Source organism: Heterocephalus glaber, unplaced genomic scaffold (genome assembly GCF_053883595.1).
Source record: "Heterocephalus glaber isolate CG9 unplaced genomic scaffold, H.glaber_assembly_v1.0 deba00001550, whole genome shotgun sequence".
NCBI classification, from domain to species: domain Eukaryota; kingdom Metazoa; phylum Chordata; class Mammalia; order Rodentia; family Bathyergidae; genus Heterocephalus; species Heterocephalus glaber.
The window spans coordinates 11,160,845-11,176,046 of NW_028258343.1; the positions used below are offsets into that span (position 1 = coordinate 11,160,845).

The 15,202-nt window shown below is 37.3% G+C and overlaps 1 protein-coding gene and 1 long non-coding RNA gene across 10 annotated transcripts in view; one reads left to right on the forward strand and one right to left on the reverse strand.

Annotated features, from left to right (window-relative positions):
* Positions 1 to 7,632, reverse strand: part of Shprh (SNF2 histone linker PHD RING helicase) — an 83,385-nt gene extending 75,753 nt beyond the window's left edge. For 4 of the 9 annotated variants that reach the window (XM_004846013.4, XM_021259272.2, XM_087190083.1 and 1 more), the window contains exons 1-2: positions 7,433 to 7,632; positions 2,841 to 3,000 (exon numbers count right to left, since the gene is read on the reverse strand). The gene's annotated coding sequence lies outside the window, so the exon portion shown is untranslated. Of the gene's footprint in view, positions 1 to 2,840; positions 3,001 to 3,126; positions 3,247 to 7,432 lie in introns of those variants that run through there. The other 5 variants (XM_087190081.1, XM_021259273.2, XM_021259274.2 and 2 more) reach the window with 4 other exon arrangements.
* A 137-nt stretch (positions 7,633 to 7,769) lies between these two features.
* On the forward strand, positions 7,770 to 12,955 carry LOC147824243 (uncharacterized). Its single transcript, XR_015442509.1, has 2 exons — positions 7,770 to 7,896; positions 12,728 to 12,955. It is a non-coding gene; the product is annotated as an uncharacterized LOC147824243 (long non-coding RNA).
* The last annotated feature ends 2,247 nt before the right edge of the window (positions 12,956 to 15,202 follow it).

The window sequence follows — 15,202 nt, forward strand, 5'->3', positions numbered from 1 at the left end:
TGACTATACTTCCCTGCCCTTACCAACTCCCACTCCTATCTATTAAAATCATCACATCCTTAGGGAGATAACATACTGTTTTCACCACACAGAAGCAGGAACTAATGACTCCTGCTTAGGATGTTGAGCAGTTTTAGAAAACCAAACTATATTACTGAAATGTGAAAGAGAAAATAGTAGGCCACTATTCAATAGCAGAATAGGTGTAACTACAGAGCAACTGTTAACCCCTGAGAGAAGTCAAACAAATGAAGGAATTCTACTATGGGCTCAACAAACTCTTCCTGTTTTGCCCAGGACTTTTCTCATTTAAGTGCTGAAAAGTGTTGAATTCTGGGAAAGCTCGCAGTCCAGGTGAACCAGGATGGCTGGTGGCGCTTCTCACAGCTCATCTCAAAGAGAGTTTTTGGGAGCAGAAGGGGAAGGGAGGAACTCAAGAGGCCAATGGTCTGGCAACAAACAGAAAAATCACCAGACATGGGGGGTTGGGAGGGGTGTGGAGAGGAAAGAACCATGACAAGAAAAATTTTTCAAAAGACTCAGGCTAACATAACAGGAAAAACAACAGACAGAACATCAGAGACATACTGGAAAATGTTAAGCAGTCTAACATGCATGAAATTGGAATCTTAGCAGGAAAAGGGGGAGAGGGTAAGAAATAATATTTGAAAAAAATAAATCAGGCATGAAAAATTTCCAAATTCAATAGCAACTATCAATCTGGAAAACCCAGAAGCTCAGTGAAACCCAATCAAGGCAAACATAAGGACCCTGCAGCAAGTTACAGCATAATTCAATTACTCAAAAGCAATAATCTCCCTTCGGATTAGCCTTAGCTCTCTGGCCTATGCATTTCTCTTAGTCTAGAATGCTAAGTCCAGCAAAATATCTCACCAGAATGAAGATGAAAAACAAGACAAAAGCCAAAAGAATTTACAGCTGCAGGCTATACTATAAGCAATGTTATAAGAAGTTCTCAGAATGAGTATGAGAGTAGATGGAAATCTGCATCTTAAGAATAAAAAGCATAAATAAAAAATGTGTGTAAATATCACCGATTTTTCTTGTATTTAAATTGACTTTTAAAATTTTTATTGAATTTAAACAAAATTTTATTAAACATAATCTTGAATTTTATTCTAAAAACTTTCAAGCAAATATGAACACAAGAAATAGTATAGCAGTATAATCACTGAGCTATATTGTGTATTGTGCTATGTTCATAGTGTTCACTCAAAATATCAAGATATCAGTTCTTCAGTATCAATCTATTAAGTCAAAGTAATCACATTCAAAATGTCAACAAGTTTCCTTGGTTCTACAATTTACACTGAAATGGCTGGAATCTAGAAGAGTCAAAGAAAATTTTGGGAAAGAATAAAGTTGAATGAATTACACTGATTTCAAGGTTTACGTCATCAGTAATCAGAACACTGTGAAAACAGTGTAAACACAGGCATACAGATCAATGGAACAAAATAAAATGATAACAAAGCCACACAGGTATAGTCAACTGATTTAAAAGGAAGGTCAAAGGCAGCCGATGGGGAACCTATATCCCTGTCTATAAGTGGTAGTCATATACAAAAAATTAAAAAGAACCTTGGCCTTTATCTCAAAACATGTAAGAATTAACTTAAAATAGGTTATAAACTAAAATATAATGCTAAAACTATAAAACTTCCAGGAAAAAAATAAAAATTTAAGTCATGTTCATTAGGCCAAAAAAAAAAAAGACAAAAAATTTTAAACAGGACACAAAAACAGACTGTAAGATAATAATGTAATATAAGAAAATAATAAATTTCACTACAATTAAATAATTTGGCTTCTCATAAGATACTGTTATGGAAATAAGGCAAGCCACAGATGAGAAGAAATAATATTAGAAACAGTTATTTCTGTGGACTTTATTGTAAAACACATATTGTAAAATACATGAATCAACAGTAAGATGACCTTATTTTAAAAATGGGCAAGTTTGAACACTTTAGCAAAAATGATTTATACGTAGCAAATAAGCACATAAAAGTATCTTCAGCATTATCAGTAAGGCAACATGAAGCAACCCACAAATCACAACAAGATACCTCAATTTATGCACTAGAATAGTTACAATTTAAAAGATTGTGGGTGCGTAGCAACCAGAACTGAACTCGCAAACATTCCAACACAGCTGAGTTGCTCTGGAAGTTTGTCAGTTTCCAAAAAAATTAAATGAGCTGAAAACTAGGAGCAACTGTTTATCAAATGGTGAAGAGATAAGCAAATTGTATCATATTCATACAATGGGAACAGTATCCCATGATAAAAAGAAACAAACTACTGATGCACACAACATTACAGGGTGAATTTTTAAAGCACTGTGAAAAGTGAAGAAAGGCTAGACATCAAAGACTACATCCAGTATAATTCCATTAACATGAAAATCCAGAAAAAGCAAAAACCTAAGCGGTAGAAAGCACATCATGGGAGGAGGTGACTGATAGCACAGAAGCAGGAGTAAAGATTTTGTGACAACAAAAATAGCCTATGTCAATGCTTACATGATTGTGTATCAGACGCTTGTCAGAACTCATCAGTTTGTACACTTAACACTAAATTTCACTATATATAAATTATGCCTTAATGCAGTTGATTTAAAAAGCAAAAACAGTAGATGCACGAGGGATTTAACAATAACAAGTACAAGAGGATATTAAGAATGGTTTTATTTTACTAAATTTAAAAAACTATGTGAACCAATTTCCTAACATACTAAACATGAAAAAACTTGGTCCAAGAAATAGGAAATCTTAATAAACCAATACTGCAAAAAAAACTGAAATAATATTACTTACCTTCCTAGGATCTACACCTTCCTTGCTGACAGAGCATGTCTTTTACTTAGGAACATGGTGGCTGGTGGCCCCGTTCTTCAAAGGAATACAGTGTCCACAGCAACCCAAGGAAGTAGTTTTGTCTACTATGGGTCAAAGCAAGTCCAAAGGAAGCCAGAAGCTACACAATAAAATTAAATGTTACTAGAAATTCAGCTCCTCAGTCTCACCAGCTCCACTTCAAGGGCTCAGTAGCCATTGGTGATAGTGTCTGCTCTACTAGACAGTCCATATAGAGAATACTCACCTCATAACTGCAAAAGTTTATGATGGTCTCAGTCAGTCATGAGTGTTTTAGTCCCCTAGCCAGTACTCATTTTATAAATATGCAGGTGAAGGATTATAATCAGTCTCTGCAATGGTTAACTACTTTGTATGCACTTTATCCTCTCTAATTTTATCTCAGAGAAGTAACACATTGAAAGCCCTAACTTTTCTAAGTGTTAATATTTGTTCAGTTATCCTCAGAGCACACATTCAAATACTAGAATTGGAATTAAGTTCTGCTGGAACTTTTAAGAAGTTAGGTTATATCAGCTTATCAGTTAATTAGTGCCACAAACATGCTGTATAACACACAACCACAAAGCTCGATGCTTTGAGAAAGCAAACATGTTATTTTTCTTCTCACAAATCTGCAGGTTACCAAAGGGCAGCTAAGACAGGCTGGTTCTAAAGGAGCAGGTTGTTCCTGCTTACTGTAACTCTTATCTTCCTGGAACCAAAGAAACATCCCAGAACGTGCTTATGGCAATGGCTGTGGTATAAAATTGCAAATCTAATCACATAAGTACTATTCAAAGTGCTTGTTGTATCAAAATCACTCAAGTTACACCAGGAAATAGGGTCTGCCAACAAGTCTCATCGATGGACCCCAAATCAGGAGGTAAGGAAATACACTACACTCCTTTCCAGGGTAAACTACACATGGCAAAGCGCACAGATGTGGGCTGGAGGTTGTACATGTGTGTGAAGGGATCTGGGCCAGTTACAGAATCACACCAGCCACAATACTGAAAGCTCAAAAACAACTGGCTGCAGTTTCACACCTGCAAAGCAATGAGGTTTATAGTAGAGAGTGTGGGCTTTTAAGTCTTGCATTGTCATTTCAGCTTTTGCATTTATTAACAATGATAGTGAAATAGTTATAGTATCTAATTTTTCTGTGGCAGTTTTTTTCATTTCTAAAATGAGGAAGACAGCAGCAGAGTGGTCAGAAATAACTGAAGTATGATAGGCTAGTACCAGAAGTACATATCCATTAAGTAGCAGTGACTATCATTCTGAAAATACTCTAGATTACACTTCACAATAACCAAACTCTAATGTGCTTAATTCTTAAGATCAGTGCTTCTTAAACTTAGCAAGCCTTTAGAAGAAAACTTCTAAAAATCCTGATGCCCTTCCGCTACCTGCCCTGCAAGCGCAAGGACCCGAGTTCAATCCCTGGTACCAAAAAAACAAAAAAAATCCCGATGCCCAAGTGGCACCCTAGCCAATTAAATCAGAATATCTGAGGATCGTGGGCATTATCCTCATTATTTTTTAGACTTCGTAAAATATTCCATTGTGCAGCCAAAAGAAACCATATTATGGATAGTTGCCTACTAAAATCCATTTCTTTCCTTCCAAAGTATAGATTAATTTGGAAATGGCAGACCAGCTCAGTATATCCCCAGACTATTTCTAGCCAATGGAACATGCACAGAATACAATATTTCTTACAATAAAACTGTAACAGAGATGTTATTATCACATGACATATTCCTTTAACTATTTTGTTCTCCGGTGTCTTTTAAATTATGTATGCCACTATAATTTGCTCATTCTTTCAAATGTTTGCTTTCAAGCAGACTTTTCTGGTATTATGAGTTTCAAGGTGTTTATCAATGATGATGATAAGTTAGAGAAAAGTAAATACTAGGATTTACAGCAAAGTTCTCCCTTTGTCCAGTTCTCAATTGAGCAACATTTATTATTTTTTTAAAAATCTGGTTGACTCTTTCCTTAAGGGATCTCTATCCAGGGATAACTTCTTAAACCAAGGAATGTATTAGTTGGCTGAAGACAGGATCAAAATGGTAACTGGCAGTTAACAGTGGTAAAATTCTCTAAATCTGTATCTCTACCCCATATGCTTTTCCATTTGTCTTTGAATCACACCTCTGGTGGTTCTGCTTTTTCCTCCTCCTTAAATATCAGAGTTTGGGCAAAATGTGATTATGTAAAATTTTCTATACGGACCCCAACTTAAAAGCAAAAAGTCTTCTGCTATAAATGCCTTTTCACACTTTTCTGCCAGTTGCGTTCCTGATCTTTTCTGGAAAGTCTTACCTGAACAGGGAGCTGAGTTAAAGGCCTCTCCTCTCTGACCCCAACTTCGACAGTATATCCTACTCAGTATTGTACCCTCAAAGCCAGGTCAATGCCAGGATACAAATGGCATACAAAATAAGGTCAAACAACGATCTCTTAACTCCCAGAATAGCTTCCCTTACTTCAAGGAGCTAACAGGATTTTACTAAAATTTCTTTTTGGAGAAGTCTCTTATCTACATTCTACAAGACTATGGATCAGCGGTGGAGAATCTATGGCATTTGTGCCGCAACAGGCTGTTTGTATCACTGCAAGTTCTAAAAGGTTCACCATCACTGCAAATAGGAAACTATTCTTTACTATTCCTGGCCCAGAATGTGGCAAAGAAACAAAAAAAACCCAACAAAAACCCCACCTGACCAAATTTCATTTGTATTTTTTTATTTTTTGGTACAGGGGATCGAACTTGGGACTTTGCGCTTGCGAGGCAGGCGGCGGAACCACTGAGCCAAATCCCTGGCCCCCAAATTTCATCTTTAACAGAAGACAAACATGAATAGTTAAAAAGTAAACATAACACGTTATTAATGGAATTCAACAAATGAGTGTCAAACTGTAATTCAGTTTCCTCTCCAAACTTACTATATCTTCATTAAAAGATACGCAAAGTCCTGAATCCCAACAAATGAATGACAAAACGGGGCTCAGCCTATCACGAACAATAAGGAGTATATACATTTGCCATGTTGCGGTCGAAAGTGTTGGCTGATGTAAGCAAAGTCTAATCATTACGAGGACTGAAAAGCTCTTATCACCCAGCATTACCAAGTTTTTTCTTTTATACCTTTTCCCCTGCCCTACTGGGGACTGAACCCATGCCTTCCTAATGATGTACATCCCCATCCCTTTTTATATTTTTTATTTTGAGACAGGTACTTGTTAAGTTGCTTTTGGTCAGAATGGGCTTGACTTGCTATCACCCTGCCTCAGCCTCCCAGAGTGGATTTCCTTTTCTCTGGTGATAACTCCAGCAAAGTGAATGTTTTCTGCTATTTAATTCTAAAATATATGTTAGTTATATAAATTTGAAAAATGCCCTAAGAAACTTTTTCATCAGATTCTGTTTCCCACAACTCTTAATAAAAGATTTGTTTTGATAAGTCCATATCTTTATTTCTTTTAGGCTAGGCAAAGAAGATATGAATAGCATATTTCAGAAATTACCTATTACATTCTCAACTGCTTATTTAATTTGTCTTCAAAGTTGTAGGAAACACAGGTTATCCAGCATAGAATTATCCCAATACTGCTCAACAACCACTGCTCAGGTTGCGTCACGGTTACTGATCATAAACTAAGCAGTCTTTCCGGTGGCGCAGAAACATTACGGATCATATTCAAAGAACGATGATCATTTTATTATTCTTGTTATCCCCCACTGGGAAAATTGAAAACAGCAGTAATAACTTTTAAATTATATTAAATTATGTGAAAGTCTCATGTTAAGTACAAGTAGGGAAACATCAAATATCTAGGAGTTGCTACTTCGTGCTAGTGTCAAGCTGACTAGAAAAACGCACAAGTTTAATGGTCATTATTTAATAATTCTCTAAATCTGACAGAGACCGTCAATCATCAGATGAACTCACACCTTTGTTCAGGTTTCTAACCTAGCACTACCCCACAGTCAAATGCACATGCGCGAGTGGTTCTGACTGAGAATGTAATTAATCAGACCGCAAAGCTGAGAACTTTCACTCAAATAGACTTGAAGTCTCTGCCTCCGCTTTGAACTCCATACAACCTTGCGCTCTAGGAAGCGAGGAGGCTGCCGGGTTCCAACTTTCCAGGACAATCTACGCCAGGTACTAACCACCTAGTTATCTTCCGAAAAGACCCAAAAGCGGCTCCGAGAATGAGAGCGGGGCTGTCAGCGACGGGCAAACAGGCTTCGGAGAAGCCAAGGACCCCGGCGACAGGCCCGCGGGCCGCTGAATTACACACTGCAGGCCCCAATCCTTGGGAGTCCCCAACTGCTCCCCGGAAGCCGTGGCGGTCCACAGGCCGCAAGTCTGGGATGGGGTCGGGGTCGAGGAGACCGGCGCTGCTGCCTCCTCTCAGCCCCGAGCTCCCCGGGGCTCGAGACAACTCAAGTCCTCCCTCGGCAACAAGGGGAGGCCAGAGATTACCTTCCCTCCCAGCCTCTGACCCCTGACCCTCCATCACCAAGCACCCACTTAGGCTGATTCTCCAAACCTCTCGAATCGCTTTGCGCCAGGCTGGGCCCCTCTAAATCTCTGCAGAAGTCAGGCAGGCATTCGCCACCCACAGAACATCAACCTGGGGTGGGCGCGAGCGTTCCGCGCTGGACGCTAGGTTTTGTTGGGCTTCCCCGGGGACCCAGAAACCACAGCGCCCAGACACCGGGTGCGCGCTGGAACGTGAGGTCAAAGTGAATGCGCACGTCGGAGATCCCCGCCCCCTTTCCCCTGCACTGGCTTCAGGAGTCTCTTCTGCGCAAAATCACTGTTAAAATTCTCGAAGGATAGCGTGAAAGTCTCGCGATAGCTCCATGCCCACCATTTTACAGAATACGGGATTGGCTGGAATACCGAAGGAAGCGGGGCAGTAGTCAGATATGGGCGGAACCTCCCCTCTAGAAAGGCGGAGCACCCTTTGAAGAGCGAGATGGCTTTGAAAGGTTTGTAGCTTTAATTATAAGGCAGGAAAGAGTTCTCCAAAGCTATCTATTCTGTTGCTCTCAGGAACCAACTACTAGTGAGGTACGAATGAAGCCTATTTCCCTCAACAAGTTTAAAACTTTCAAGGGAAATGTAAGTAAATATTTTAAGATGAGAGAAAAACTACATGTGTTACTAAAGCTGGCGTTCCAATATCTTAGCTTTTTTTCTCCTCTGCCTCTTTCTCATAGAGATAAGTTTGCACTTAGTTAACTTTGCAGTAACTCTTAGAGGCCTCAGGGCTAAAAGTCTGTAAAATAACCCCCAGGAAGCATAGGACATAGTGATTAGTGGATACCTAATAAGGACTCAGTTTATGCTGTGGAGGGGCGTCTGGGTGTGTATGATCACAGAAGCCCGAAAGTACGTTCTTGCCTAAGAGAACATCCATTGTAGGCGGGACAGTCCAAGTAGTCCACACACTACTTAGTAGAGACCTTAAAAGATCTCTAAAGTAGCCTGAAAGAAACTATTCACGTAAGCTATACACTGTCATTTTACATGGAAATCAGTTGGCTTATCCAAGATTTCATGAAGCAAGTTGGAAAATGTGGTGCTGAGCTGGAACAGTCTACAAGCAGAGTCCTTTTTCACAGAAGATCCAACCATTTTACCAAATACAAGACATACTAGAACTTCTGCAAGTGTAATTTGACCTTCACTGTTTAAAAGCATATTGTGCTGTAAAAAGGTTATCTTTGAAAGTTTTATGTCAGTTCTTGCTTTTGGAGTAGGAAATTGGATTTTAGTTTGGCCGAATCCAGTCAGTGCCAGGCATAACTATTTAACCGTAATCACAGCAACGTTTCATCTTTGTTCACTTTGATTGGGGTAATGTGTACACATAATTATGGTTATCCTATTAATGATGTTAAACTACAGATCCTGTTGTAAGTTGTGTGGGATACAATCCCTACTGCAGAGTTTGAATTCTATACCCTATAATTCATTGATTATTATAATAATATTGTTATTCATTGATTATTATTCATTAATTATCAATTAATCAAAATCCTCCCTTTTGAATTTTCCAGTGGTATATTCAATCCTCTTTTTGCCAAGTGCCTTGTATATCCTTTGAAATTTTTTCTCTTGAAGCAAAGTTTTCCAGTATTAGAATCACCAGAACTTATTCCAGAAAAAGGTTCATTTTATACCTTGGCTCTGTGGCAGTCCATAGCTGTGAGACATCTTTGTTCACCCTGACAACATTGAGTTCATACATTATTAGATGCTAGTGATGTAATGACATTACACAAATGAGAATCAACTGTTTGGACATAAGCAGATTTTACTAGTGAGCCCTTCAGTGTTCATACAATCCAGTTGCTTCTTCTTAGAACTATACAAGCATATCTCATGTCTATTATGAGTTCAGTTCCAGACCCTGCAATAAAGTGAATATTACAATAAAGAGAATAATAATATTTTTGGTTCCCAAGTGCATATATTGTATATGTCTGTACTGTGGTCTATTAAGTGGGAAATAGCATTATGCCTAGAAAATAATGTAAGTACCTTAATTTAAAAATATTTTATTGTTAATAACCATCAGAAGTGACAATGCCCCATAATCTTTTTCTTGGTGGCAGGTTGCCTTAATTTTGATGGTTCCTGACTGATCAGAATGGTGATTGTCAAATATTGGCAATTTCTTAAAATAAGACAACAGTGAAGTTTGCTTCATTCATTGGCTGTTCATTTCATGAGATTCCTCTGTAGCATTCAATGCAGTTTGATAGCATTTTACTCACAGTAGAGCATCTTTCAAAATTTATGTCAATCCTCTCAAACCCTGCCACTGCTGTGTTAGTTAAGTTTATATAGTATTCTAAATCCTTTGTTGTCATTTCAACAGTGTTCACAGTATCTTTCCCAGGGGTACATTCCATCTCAAGAAGTCATTTTCTTTGCACATTCAAAAGAAGCAACTCTTTATCCATTAAGTTTTACATGAGATTGTAGCAATTTAGTTGGATCTTCTGGCTTCACCTTTAATTCTAGTTCCCTTTGTATTTCCATCACCTGTAGACACTTCCTCCACTAATGTCCTGTACTCCTCAAAGTCATATGTGATGATTGGAATCACCATCTTCCAAACTCTTATTAATGTTTATAGCTTGACATCTCTTGTGAATCATGAATGCTTTTAATGGCATCTAGAATGGTGAATCCTTTTCAGAGGGCTTTCAATTTGCTTTGCACAGACCCATTAGAGAAATCTTTATCTAAGGCAGATAAAGCCGTTCAAAACATATTCCTTAAATAATAAGACTTGAACATCAAAACAGCTGAAGACTGGATCTTGTGTTAACAAGCATGAAAATAGCATTCATCTCAGTATATTTTGAGAGACCAAGTGCATTGTCAATGACCAGTAATATTTTGAAAGAAAATTTTTTCCCTCACGAGCAGCAGGTCTCAACAGTAAATTTAAAATATTCACTAAACTATATTATAGAAAGATGGCCTATCATCCAGGGTCTGTTGTTTCACTTATAGAGAACAGGAAGATTTATAAATCTTAAGGGATCTAGGATTTTTGGAGCAGTAAATGTGCATGTAGCTTCAACTTAGACTCACTAGCTGCATTAGACTCTAACAAGAAGTTAGGCTGTCCTTTGAAGCTACACATTGACTTCTGCTCTCTCTGAGTGCCCTAGATGGCATCTTCTTCCAGTAGGAGACTGCTTAGTCTACACAGAAAATCTCTTTAGTGTAGGCACCTTCATCGATTCTCTTGGCTAGGTCTTCTGGATAACTTGTTGCAGCTTGCACATCGATACTGCTGCCTTATCTTGCATTTTTATGTCACAGAGATGGCTTTTTTCCCTTAAACCTCATGAACCAACATCTACTAGCTTCAGACTTTTATTCTGCAGCTTCTTTACCTCCCTCAGCATTCAGCATTAAAGAGTACTAGGGCCTTACTCTGGATAAGGCTTTGGTTTAAGGGAATGTGGTGGCTGGTTTGACCCACCCAAGTCAATAAAACTTTCTCCATAGCAACAGTATATCTGGTTCACTTATAATTCTTGTGTTCACTGAGGTGGTATGTTCTTCATTTCCTTTAAGGACTTTTCCTTCGCATTCATATTTTGATTATTTGATGCAACAAGCTTCCTTTTCAGCTATCTCAGCTTTTGACCTGCCTTCCAATAAGCTCAACTATTTTCAACTTTTGATTTAAAGTGAGATACATGTGACACTTTTACTTGAACATATAGAGGCTATTGTAGGATTAGTAGTTGGCCCAATTTCATTATTGTTGTGTTTTAGGGAATAAAGAAGTCCAAGAAGAGGGGAAAAACAGCTGGTTGGTAGAGTTGTCCGAATACATACACACTTATTAAGTTCACCATCATATATAAGCTCAGTGCCTAGTACCCTAAAGAAATTAGAATAGTAACACACCAGATCACTGATCACAGGTTACTATAACAGATATACTCATAGTAAAACAGTTTTAAATCTTGTGAGAATGACTAAAATGTGATAGAGACACAAAGTGAGAACATGCAGTTGGAAAAATAGCACCAATAAACTTGTTCCATGTAAGATTGCCACAAACCAGTTTGTAAAAATAGTATCTCTGAACATGATAAAGTGAAGTGTAATAAAATGAAGTGTACCTGTAAATGGGAGGGCAGTCAGACCACTTGCTTCCTTGTATGGTCTTACTAGCCAAAGCTATTACGGATCCATTTATTTTTTGGTATAGTAGGTTTATACTATACCAAAAAAGGTATAGTATAAAAAAAGGTATTGCCATACCCTTAACTCAAGACATCTATTTTACCAATTAATGATCTAAATTGTTCTCAAGAGGAAGGACTGGTTGAGAAGAAGTGAATATGTTGATACAAATTTAACTTCCTTTGGATATAGAAACAGGATAACTGGTGATTTATCAATGTGGAATTTTTTATTTCACAAAGCCTTTTTATGTTGATTCTTCCATTTGATTCCTAAAAATATAGTTTTTAGTTTTCATTTTACAGAAGAGTAATCTGAGACTCGGAGAAACTTGGTAATTTGCCACAGTGGAACACTAAGAGAACAAGAGGATCTAAAATGTTTTGAGCTTTGTCTAAGCTGTTGCGTTGTTACTGAATCATATTGTCTATCAAATAATAATAAACAATTTAGTCATAGACCTACTAGGTTAACATGGGCAAAAAGGCAAGAAACGTAATTATTTGATGACACAGGGCTGTGTATATCAACAATGAGGATCATTCAGTGCTGGCATTGTTTTCTCCTTAACAGAAAGATCATTAAGAAAATAACTTGAGAAAATTAATTCCATATTATCCTTTCCTTTGCCTCCTCTATGGAAGGGAAGTAGTTGACCACCATGTGTGATTGAGAATTGCCAAAGATGAGTCCTTCTTGCCAATTCCTCCACTATCACCCTGATGTGAGATTGCTTCCCCTTCTGACAAAATGAAAATATTAGAGTCAAAGTCACTATTCCAGAATGAACTGCAATGTCCAATCCTTTTTTAGAATGTGTATAGGGTCGACAGAGTGTGTGATGAAGAAAGATGATCTTAGAAAATTGGTGCTAGCAGGGGTTATTGGCTAGTCTTCAAAGAGTGGTATCAGATCAAGCAAATAAAAAATGGCATCAGGGATCAGACATACTTTACAAGATTATGCGCAGAATCTGTTATGGAGCAGGAGGTGTCTGAACTGAATGCAAATCTTTAACTGTAAAACTTCACAGCTTTCCCGCAGGCTAGTCTTGGGTAGGTTTATTAACTTTCGATTTTATTTTTTTATTTGCAGGTCAGATTTATTTCAAAGTACAAAGTTTGTTCTGTCTCTCCTGCTGCAAGCTCAACCTGCAAACTGAAAACTCAAGCTGTGTCCCTTCTGCCTATCATTGTTTGAAAGGAAAATTTGTAATCTGTATGCAAAATGCTGCATTGGATGTGAATTTATGACATATACTGAATCATTTCTTTCAAGTGTTTGGGGTTGAATAAAGCAATGTGTTAAATTAGATAAAAGCAAGGACACAGTTGAAGGTAAGTTTGTTGTATAAGGAAAGATGTGAGATTATTGTAAATGCTTATCAGTGAAACCAACACCACCTGTATCTTCCCCATCCCAGTTTGCCCTGCTCTCCATACTCAACCATTACTTTTCCCCCTAAGGCATATTTATTTCTTCTGATTTTGTCAACATGGCCTTAGAGCATTAAGGAATAGGGCTATGACTATTTGATGCTTATGACTATGAGTAATACTTATTATGTAATTTTAAGACTTACAAGTAAAATATTCTTTGAATATTTTAAAGATAGCTTTCACATAATTTTGAAGTATAAAAACAGCAATGTAATCCTTTCAGAATGAATCTTTCTTTTATAATCAAGGAAGCTTGGTTATAGTACTATTAGTATAAAATGATGCCTGACACCAAATAACAACAACAACAACAATAATGAAGAAGAAACTTTCTAAAGTCTCCTTCTAGTAGGACTGTCTCATGTATGAACTTCAGCACTGTTACATTCCTTAGGTCAGTTCTTGGTTTGCGACAACGGCAAAATTAGAAATGAATTCCATTTCATTTAAATTCTATTAAATTTCTGAACTCTTCACCAGGCCATTAAATAACGTAAATATCCTAAATACCATACAGTAGTTGTATGTGATTATCAATTGCATCCCTATACCATGAGTTTCTGGGAATTTATTTAAAAAATAAATCTGAAAGTATGAAACTGCTAGAAGAAACCATAGAGGAAATGATTCAGGACATTGGGTTGGTAAAGGATTTTTTTTTTGTTTTTTGGATGATATCCCCAAAGCACAAGAAACAAAAGCAGAAATAGAAAAATAGGATTTCATCAAACCAGCAAGTTTCTCTATAGCAAAGGAAGCAATTAACAGAATGAAGAGACAACCAACAGAATGCAAGAAAATATCTATACATTTGACAAATATATATTCAAATATATAAAGAACTCAAAAAATTCAATAGCAAAAATAAACAAAAAATGAGCATTAGACTTAAATAGATATTTCTCAAAAGAAAACATACAAGTGGCCAAGTATATGAAAAATTTCAACATCATTAATCAGAGAAATGCAAATCAAAACCACAAGATATCACTTTGTTCTGATAAGGATGGCTACGATCAAAAAGACAATGAATGACAAGTGATGATGAAGATGCTGAAAAGGAACCCTTACACACTTTTGGTGAGAATGTAAAATTAGTATGGAGATTCCTCAAAAATTTAAATGGAACTATCATCTGATTCAAAAATCCCACTGCGCAGTGTATAGTCAAAGGAAATGAAATCAGTGCATCAAAGATATCTGAACTCCCATGTTTACTGTGGCACCATTTACAATATCCAAGAAATAGAAATGTTTCCACCGACAGATGAATGGATAAAGAAAGTGGGGTATGTTACAGAATAGAATACTATTCAGTCATAGAAAAAGGGTGAAATCTTGTCATTTGCAGCATGTTTAGGCCTTGAATGTCCTTGAATGTTGACAGAACTAGAGAGCATTTTTAAGTGACAAAAGCTAGGCACAGAAAGACTTCTGCATGCTGGCACTTATATTTGGAATATAAAAAAGTTGACCTAAAAGAAGTTGACAGTAGAAGGGTAGTTATCAGAGGCTGATGGGTGTAAGAGAGGAGGGAGAGTTGGGGAGAGGCTAATTGTAGTTAGGTAAGATTAAGAAGTTCTGATGTACAGTACAGAGACTATGGATAATGGTAATTTCAAATGGCTTGAAGAAAGGATTTAGAATGTTTTCACCAAATAGAAATGATAAATGTTTGAGGAGATAATTATGTTTAATATGATTTGAACATTGTACAACATATACTATATTGAAACATCACATGATTCCCCATAAATTCCACATAATTCATTTTGTTTAAAAAAATAAAGAATTTAAAAAGTACATATCAATCAGAGTAGTCAGATCTGTGCTGTAGCCTTATGGGTAGTCAAGGTTCAGATTTCTGGCAGTTTTCAGAAGGTTGGCTTGGGGCCTCCACCCTCAGCCTAGTGGGCCCAGAATAGTCCTGTTTGCGAGAGCTTATGACGCAGAAGCCACACGTCACTCACGTCACGATCCTAGGACTGCTTCAAGGCAGATCAGCTCTCTAACCTTATGAGACGCTGCTCCTTTGCAAGACAGGCAGAAGCTGGTGTAGTTCTTTCCTGTTGCCTCTGGCTCCCTGCTTTACTATTTGTTGACTGATTCTGAGAATATAGAATAAAAATAA